The 8,475-nt window shown below is 37.6% G+C and overlaps 1 non-coding gene across 1 annotated transcript; it reads right to left on the bottom strand.

Annotated features, from left to right (window-relative positions):
- Positions 1 to 7,049: 7,049 nt before the first annotated feature.
- Trnaa-cgc (transfer RNA alanine (anticodon CGC)) lies at positions 7,050 to 7,121 on the bottom strand. Its single transcript has one exon. It is a non-coding gene; the product is annotated as a tRNA-Ala (tRNA).
- Positions 7,122 to 8,475: the final 1,354 nt, after the last annotated feature.

Below are 8,475 nucleotides of genomic sequence, written 5' to 3'. Positions count from 1 at the left end.
CATCAGCATGATCAGTAGATATCATGTGATTCTAACAGTGTTATCATCAACAGATAGCACCTGATTCTAACAATGCTATCATCAGTAGATATTTTTACAATGCTAACATCAGTAGATAGCATCTGATTCTACTAATGCTATCATCTGAATCTAACAATGCTCTCATCAGTAGATGGCATCTGATTCTAACAATGCTATCATCAGTAGATATCATCTGATTTTAATAATGCTATCATCAGAAGATAGCATATGATTATAATAATGCTATCATCAGTAGATATCATGATTATAAAAACGCAATCACCAGTAGATAGCACCTGATTATAGTAATGTTATCATCAGCAGATAGCATCTGATTCTAACAATGCTATCATCAGTAGACAGCATATGATTTCAATATTGCTATCATGATCAGAAGATTGGATATGATTCAAGTCCTGCGTCCTAGATGCTAACACCCCGCCCCAACGGCCAATATACGCGCTAGCGAGCAAGAAATGAAAAACACAGGGATCTCTGAAATATTTTGGCCTTGGTTAGAGAAATTCGCTGTCTGACTTTGTCATCAAATAGCATAACGGAACGGTCATTATCTCAAATAACCGGTTATACATGAAGATAGATTATTTAAGTATGACTTTCTGCAGTTGATTCTTGTATTGGACTCTTATTATGAGTTTGAGGGCCAATTTAACAAAATAATAATGTAACAAAACAGTTTTTTATCACGCAAGTTTCTCGAAATCGGTACTGCATTTGTAATCAGTACTGCATTTGGTTCTGATAAATGGTAACATTATTTCTTTGATCGATTTGTAGTACAATACAAAAAAAAAGGGAAAATAATCACTCGGGGTGGTTTTATACGGGGCGCACATTTAAAAAACCAACAACAGCATGGAACGTGTTTTTGATCTTGTGAATATGGTACGTAAAAAGAATATAAACGAAGGATTTTCAAACGGATTCTAAAAATTTGTATAAACACACAAAAATAATGTAAAGCTACATCCAACGCACCAACATTACTCTCACTGCGATATTTGATTGCTGAGAAAACTTGGCTTTTAGAGAAAACTTTATACGTCTTTTATACGTTTCCACATTGAAAGGTTTGGCTACAAAACGATTCTCTTATAAACCATCTATGCACAGTTTCCACCTCGATAGACCTGAGCACACAATTTCGTCCTAGAGCTTCCAAGCAAGTAGTGAATTGTCTCTACACTGTCTTTGATTACACTACACGGTTGAGTGCATAGCATTATAAGAGCTGTGTGAGCTTCTAGCTGGTGGAAAATAGGCATCTGTGATTGGTTTTTGTCAAAACCTCAAGTGTTCCTTTCATCCAATCAGAAATTTTTTGATATCGAACGAAAGCTAATACTCTTCCCCCTTAAAAGGCTTTTTTTCATTGCGCAACAGATAACGCAATTCAATATTTATATCAAGGTCAATGTGGTAAATCTGTTGAAAACGACCTATCCAAGGACAATTGTGACTGGACACTACGAATCAGCCGTAAAGTCGGCCCCGGTCAATTTTGATTTATTTCGTGTTTAGAAAATATATATCATCAGCTTTAAAATAGTATATCATTTGACTTCAAACGATATCCAGAAGCGGGGTTATGGTTTGTTGAACTCTGCTCCTTCAACAAAATTGTACCTTTTTTCGGTTCTACGTGTGTCTCTTTTTCCACATTGCTGGTAATAAAGTCATAATTGGCGGTCATTTCAAATCATCTCCAAGTCAACAAGGTTCAGGAATGTCCTCTCATTGTTATTGTTGGTTATACACAAAGAGCTTGTAATAGAATAGAGTGGCAATAGATTATGTAATGCTTTGTTCGTTTGATGCCGATTAGAGATTGCAACAGGCTATTAATAAATTCTCTTTAAATTGCAAATCTTGTACAAAAAGTTATTACTTTCGCCTGTTTTATCACACAATTGTAAATTCAATGAACTATGACTTTGCTAAAGAGCGCTTACAAATTGATAAGCTTTGTCTAACCTTTAAACATATAAAAGACACTGATAACCACTTTATACACTTACTCACTATTATATGGCCACTGCGATGAGCCTTCTGAGCCGTAAGCATGGTAAGTGCAAGATTGTAAATGAGCATCCACTCACTGCAAATGACTGACCAAACAACGGCCCCGTTTACAATTGAATACATGAATACAAAAGCCACCTAAGTCCATGGGAAGTGATTTTGAGAGAAAAACCCGTGTATCATTTTAATTCCTTCAGTTAGATTTACCTGGTCAATATAGTAAGTTTTACATGCAAATGAGTGGATTAACCTGTATTAGGTATGATGATTAGCATTTCAGGGACTTCGTGGGGTTCATTTTAAATTTTGGACTTAGGTGGTTTTTGAATCATATACAAAGACAACAATGTTAGAATGAGATTACCACTAGTAAGATAATACACAATAAAGCGCACAGGTATGTATAATGTTGATAAGCATTCTGCCATGTAATATAAACCACACACTTTCTTTTATTAAACCCATTTTTTTTCAAAAGTCACTCTCTAGCAATGAATGTGTTACAAGTGGACTTTTGTACATACTGGATTTTAATCAATGTGTTACAAGACTCAAATCATGGAATTGGGTGATTCTTTCATACATGCTATTTTTCACATGCTCAATAGACACAGAGGATGAATTTGAGTTGTTCTTTCACACATATGACAGGCCTATGTAAAGCAACACTTTCCCATGCTTAACTCAATTTGGTTTAAGTATGGACTTAGGTGGCTTTTGTATTCATATATTCAATTTATTGAAACACCTTATACAGTCGAATAAATCTCGTCTCGGGGGAAAAAGGTTAGCAATTAACCTGTTGACAACCAGCATATGTAACCAGTGATATTAAACGATGACGCAGAAAAAGCGCCACACGCCACAGCAATATAGCTTATTACGGACTCCAGTGATTCAAGAAATCATTTTCATGCTAAAACCGGGGCTAAAACCTACCTAAACTAGCTACGCACAGCCTTAAATCGACCGTCAGGAATACACCTTGGATCGCATCTTCCAATGTGATTTGAATAAAGCTTTACAAGAAGCAACAATTTTTCTGCATCTTGTATCACATATTGTAGAATTCTGTACCTGTAGATACAAACTGTCTCACTTTCAACTCACAGCATCCGAAACCTGGACTTCCTGTATTCTGTTCTCTGAAACATTTCTACTACAAAACGTCCATCATGAATTCTAGCAACGATACTGAATCATTCTGTGAATTTACTAAGGATCTGTCCGATCCTGCTTCTGCGTCGACCCTTCTTGTAAATCATATGGAAATTATCGTTAGTTTTATCATCAAACCAATTGTTTCCACATTTGGATTAGTCGGCAACAGTGTCTTTCTGCTAGCGATTTTTCGTATCAAGAGCATGCGGACCGATTTGAATTTCTTTGTCTCGAATCTCGCAGTCGCTGATATGGGATTTTTGGTGACAAATGTGTTCTGGCATAGTATCGGTAGATCTTTTTCACCGATTCGGTTCGACATTCCGTTTTTGAGATCTTTAAGACCGCACGTATCATGTGCCATCATGCCGTTTACCTTAAAAGTGTGGGCTTATTCTTCGCTGGGATTCATTACGATTATATCTTATGAAAGATACTACGCTACGTGCAAACCGATAGAGTACAAAACAATGAAAACGAAGATACATGCCAATAAAATTGCTACATCCGTTTGGGTATTGTCTATCATTCTGTCCGCAACCATATCTGGAATGGTCACGTACCGGGATATTGACTTTTGCATAAGCTGGCCTGATACTCACGAATATCGCAATTTACCTGCTGTAGCTCGCATATGTACTATCCAAAATAAAACAAGCGCCACTATGGCTGGTTTTCTCACCCTCTTTCTCTACGCCATCGCACTTGCCGGTAACTGTATCCTTTTTCTTCTGACTACAATCTCATTGTGGCGTCGCCGTGCGAATAGGAACCAGATTGAAAGGATGAGAATGCAGGTCACGCGCACTCTGATCATCAATAATATTGTCTTCTTTATCTGCCAAACGCCACTGTGTCTTTTTCAAGTTGACGTGATTTTTGACGGGATTGGTTCTGAATTGGATCTGCTGAAGCAGAGCGCGATAGTTACTACATCTGCTGTAGCTTCCACGTTTGCCATAATCAACTCTTGTATTAATCCCTACTTGTTTATCGCATGTAGTAGTCGCTACAGACATGCTATGCGAGATGCGTTGAAGGGGTTATTCTGCGCAAAATAGAATACTGGGAGCTCTGACAACCGTTTAAGGGTCATAAGTAGTAGTCTCATGGTTCCGTTGCCCGGTACTTCTAAACAGAACAAAGTTTGAAATGTCGTAAGTGGATGAAGTACTACGGTTCCGACGTCCGGTATAGCCTACGTCACAAAAATCGTTGTAGAAACTATATTAAATCTATCTGATTAGAACACGGTGAAGTCGAGAAAATAATAGGCCTACGGCAGCAGAAGTGAATCTATTCTACCATTCGTTGATCACGATCACAGAAAAGACAATAAAGAGACTTAAAGGTAGGTGTCCCGATTAGCGCCCTACCGTGTATACGCTGTGCCGTTTTCAGAGTTTGTTTCATTGTTAGTAGAGAGATTGCGAAGAGGTGTTCACTGCAAACGCCATACGGATTACGTATTACGGCATTTAGAACGTCATACATGGTCATAGTGCCGTTCACAGCCAAACTAGCCTCTATACACACCCAGTTTTGTGTCGGTTCTAACGCTCGTCGTTCCTAGTATGTTCGTGATAAGCTGTGATAGCCGCATACAGTCTGAACCGAGACTACATGTAAACGCAATTGCAATAAGCTCATGGTGGCGCTATGCTGAGACAAATATATCTAAAGATATAGGAAGCACCGATTGATTCACCTTGGGTTCACCTGATTCACCAGAGAAGATGAGAATAGATTATCATCTAAACCAATATAAAACCCACCAAGTCCATGGAAAGTGATTCTGAGAAAACTAAAAAAACTGTGTATCATTCCTTCAATTAGATTTACCTGGTAAATAGGACATGTTTTACATGCAAATGAGTGGGTTAAACTGTTTTAAGTATGAGGATTACCATGTTGGGGGTAAATTAAAAAAAAATAGATTCACTATCTAATCTGGTACATATGACACCCCATTGAATCCAATGTGACTACAAGAAGCAAAGTTACAAGCATTTAATTAGACAAAGGTCCAGTTTTGAAAGTGACAAACTGGCCTATTCAAAACTGCACGGACTAGACATCTGGTTTGAGAGTAGTGAATGGCTAATTTATGAGTGTCTATAATTTAAAACAAAAGGAACAAAAGAAAATTGAAAAAGAGCTGACAAATAAAATGAAAAGTACAGAGAAATAAAAACTGAAATAAAAACTGCTTTAAATAAAGCTTCATTGAAGAAACTGTGTTGTCTCTTTGTTGCGCTTGTTGTAATCTTTTTGCGCCTTGTATAGGCCATTTTGTCACCTTTAAAAGTGGACCTTCGTCTATTGCTGGTAACTTTACTTCTTGAGGTCACATTGGATTCAAGGTGGTGTCATAATGTGCAAGATTAGATAGCGCATCTATTAAAAAAACAAATTTACCCCGATATGGTTCAGTTTTGAAATTGTGATTATTTTTCCAAGTGTAAGGATACTTTTTGGCGCAGTATATAAGCAACAATTTCCCATGCTTAACTCAATTTGGCCAAAATATGGACTTGGGTGGGTTTTGTATTCAGGTATTGAATTACTTATGTCGCATTGTCACAAGTAAGGTAACACAATGTGCGAAATGCATGTAAACATATAATTTCATCTATAATGCTTTAGTTGTCTCATTGGGTGTTGATTTCTTTAAGAAATTGTTTAAGCATTGTGTATCGTGGAAGAGATTACATGTGAAAAAGTCGCAAATATCACAATAAAAGTCGTAGATAGTAAAGGCAATCTTTATGGTCCTTCCAAGTCTCTAATCCCAAATCGCATTTAGCATTGTTTTGGCCGGCCACTGAGAAATTAGTCACCATTTAGTAGTTGTAATAGCAAGTAATATTACATTGAAATGCGTTTAAAAGTTTAAAGGACAATAATTCTAATATCAAATTTGTTTTTCCGTTGGGAAATATGTTAAAAAGCATACGCTTAAATTTCAAGGAAACCCGCTCTTTTGGGATTCATTTATATTAAAACAGTAATTAGAAAGTAAAGATGGGGACAAAAGACGGAGATTGGTCAACTGATACATAAAATTCCATAATAGCCCATAGAATCGGCGAAATTTTGATGATTTGACCCGCGATTAAAACCTTTTTAAAACTTCAGATTCTCACGATACCTTTGCTAATGAAGATGGGATAAATGGAGATGGGACAAATTCAACTCAATTTTATACAATTCAAAGTAGTTAATTAATATGCTGTTTCCATCTTACATATATGTAGGTACGTGATAAACAATATGATAGTATAATAATATGAATAAATTAATGTTAAATGAATATGAAGAATATACAAGTGAAAAATAAATACATGTAGACAGGTACACTCAATATGAGTTGAAAATAAGTGAAAAATGAAAAATCACTGCAAAGAGTACGTGAAATAAAGGCCTGTTACCAATACTGACAGTTGCCATGTATTGGGGGGGGGGGGGGGGCAAGAAGGAGAGGGCAAATAAGACCATTTAATCATAATATTGAGAGATGGTGGGAGAGAACAAAACATTACAGGACAAGACAGGACGCGAGATTGGCTATGTTGAGTCAGGGACAAGTCAATTCATATCAGTCATAAAGGAGCGTAATATGTAGGTAAATCATAAAATCAAAGTGGACCTACATGAGAGAACGTGCACATTAGGACAAATCTAATGATATTTGGTTTTAGACTCAATTTTGTTATACACGGTACAGTGGTTAGAACGCTCGTTATTCTTACTTTATAATTACAAGTGGAAAAATAACATGCATACGCAGACAAACCAGAGAGGGGTAGTACTCCGGACATACCTATCTGTGTGGGGACTTGAACCCAGACCTCTCGCTTGCGGGGCGAGCGCTCTAACCACTGAGCTACACAGACTGTCCCTGATAAACTCAAGTCTGGGTAAACAGTACAGACAACACATAGCATACCAGTGTACGAGGTCAATTAATGATGCATCATACACTGGAACATAGAAACATTCAAACATTGCAAACTAGCGCATGAGATCAAATTAATGATGGTTAATCGTTATCCTTAATATATCAATATACAGGGGATAGAAGAATCACGCATCGCACACTAGTACAATTAAACAAATGGAAACATTACATGCATAGGCAGATAAACCAGGGTAAAACTCTGGACATATCTGCGGCACAGTGTCATCGCCCCGATATCTTCATGGTAGAAATCGCCATGGTAGGTTGAATCCACAGCAACGCATGGCCATTTTATTCCGACCTTATGAGACGCATAATTAGCCAAGTGACCTGACTAAGGCTACTGTAGCCGGGGTAATTGATTTCTCGCTGTGTGAGTAAGCGTGTATACGACATTGCGGTCAATAGTCATACTGCCTCCACTGGAGTAGTGAGTGCAGCTATAGCCTGCGCGCTGTAGTCCATACAGGACCAACGCAATATAAAATTAGAATTTTGGTCAGATTTTGAGTTCAAGACGCACGACCTTTTCTCAAGACGCAAGCTAACGACTATCATATCTGTTCAACACGTATTTTCAAGTGTATGAGACCAGACATGCCAGATCTGGTTTCTTGAGACTAAATCATTTACGGGAGATATTCATCATTATCTACCCCGGTATCTGAAGATTTTCGTCTGATATCAAAATCGTGCATAGCAATTCACGTGTATCGATCCCGGGTATTTATTTTAGTATCTCTGCTGCACCAAATAATTATTAGCCAGGCGATGTCGGTGTGTGCGGGGGACTTGAACGCAGACCTCTCGCTTGTATGGAAGGCGGATACCTTCAAAATACGCGTAAGATAATACCCCTAACCTTACAAGCCTAAGATGAAATCTTAGACGTCTAAGATGCAATTTTGGCCCCTGAACATGTATAAAACATTAACAAACTATACGAAACTATACGCAACTTAAGTGTATACATGTTGAGGGGCCATGTGGTCTAACGGTCTTCTTGCGCTCAGGTCTTCACTTACTTTCTTGTGTGTTTACTACATGTACTTCAATGGGATATTATTTGGTGGCGTGCCTCCAAACACAGTGCTCCAAATAACACAGCAAGTTTATAAAGCGTCTGTCGTACATTTTTGGAGAAACGCGATACCGGAAGAAGAAAGTTAACTTGCTTAAACTAAGAGAAAGGAAGGAAGAATTTCAAATCCAATTGCAAAATAGATTTTATATCTTGGAAGATGAACATCTCAACATAAGTGACAGATGCAGCCTGATAACAAACATCA

This window comes from Amphiura filiformis, chromosome 15 (assembly GCF_039555335.1).
Source record: "Amphiura filiformis chromosome 15, Afil_fr2py, whole genome shotgun sequence".
Classification (NCBI taxonomy): domain Eukaryota; kingdom Metazoa; phylum Echinodermata; class Ophiuroidea; order Amphilepidida; family Amphiuridae; genus Amphiura; species Amphiura filiformis.
Note: the sequence above shows the minus strand (reverse complement) of the source record. Positions and strands in the feature narration are given on the sequence as shown.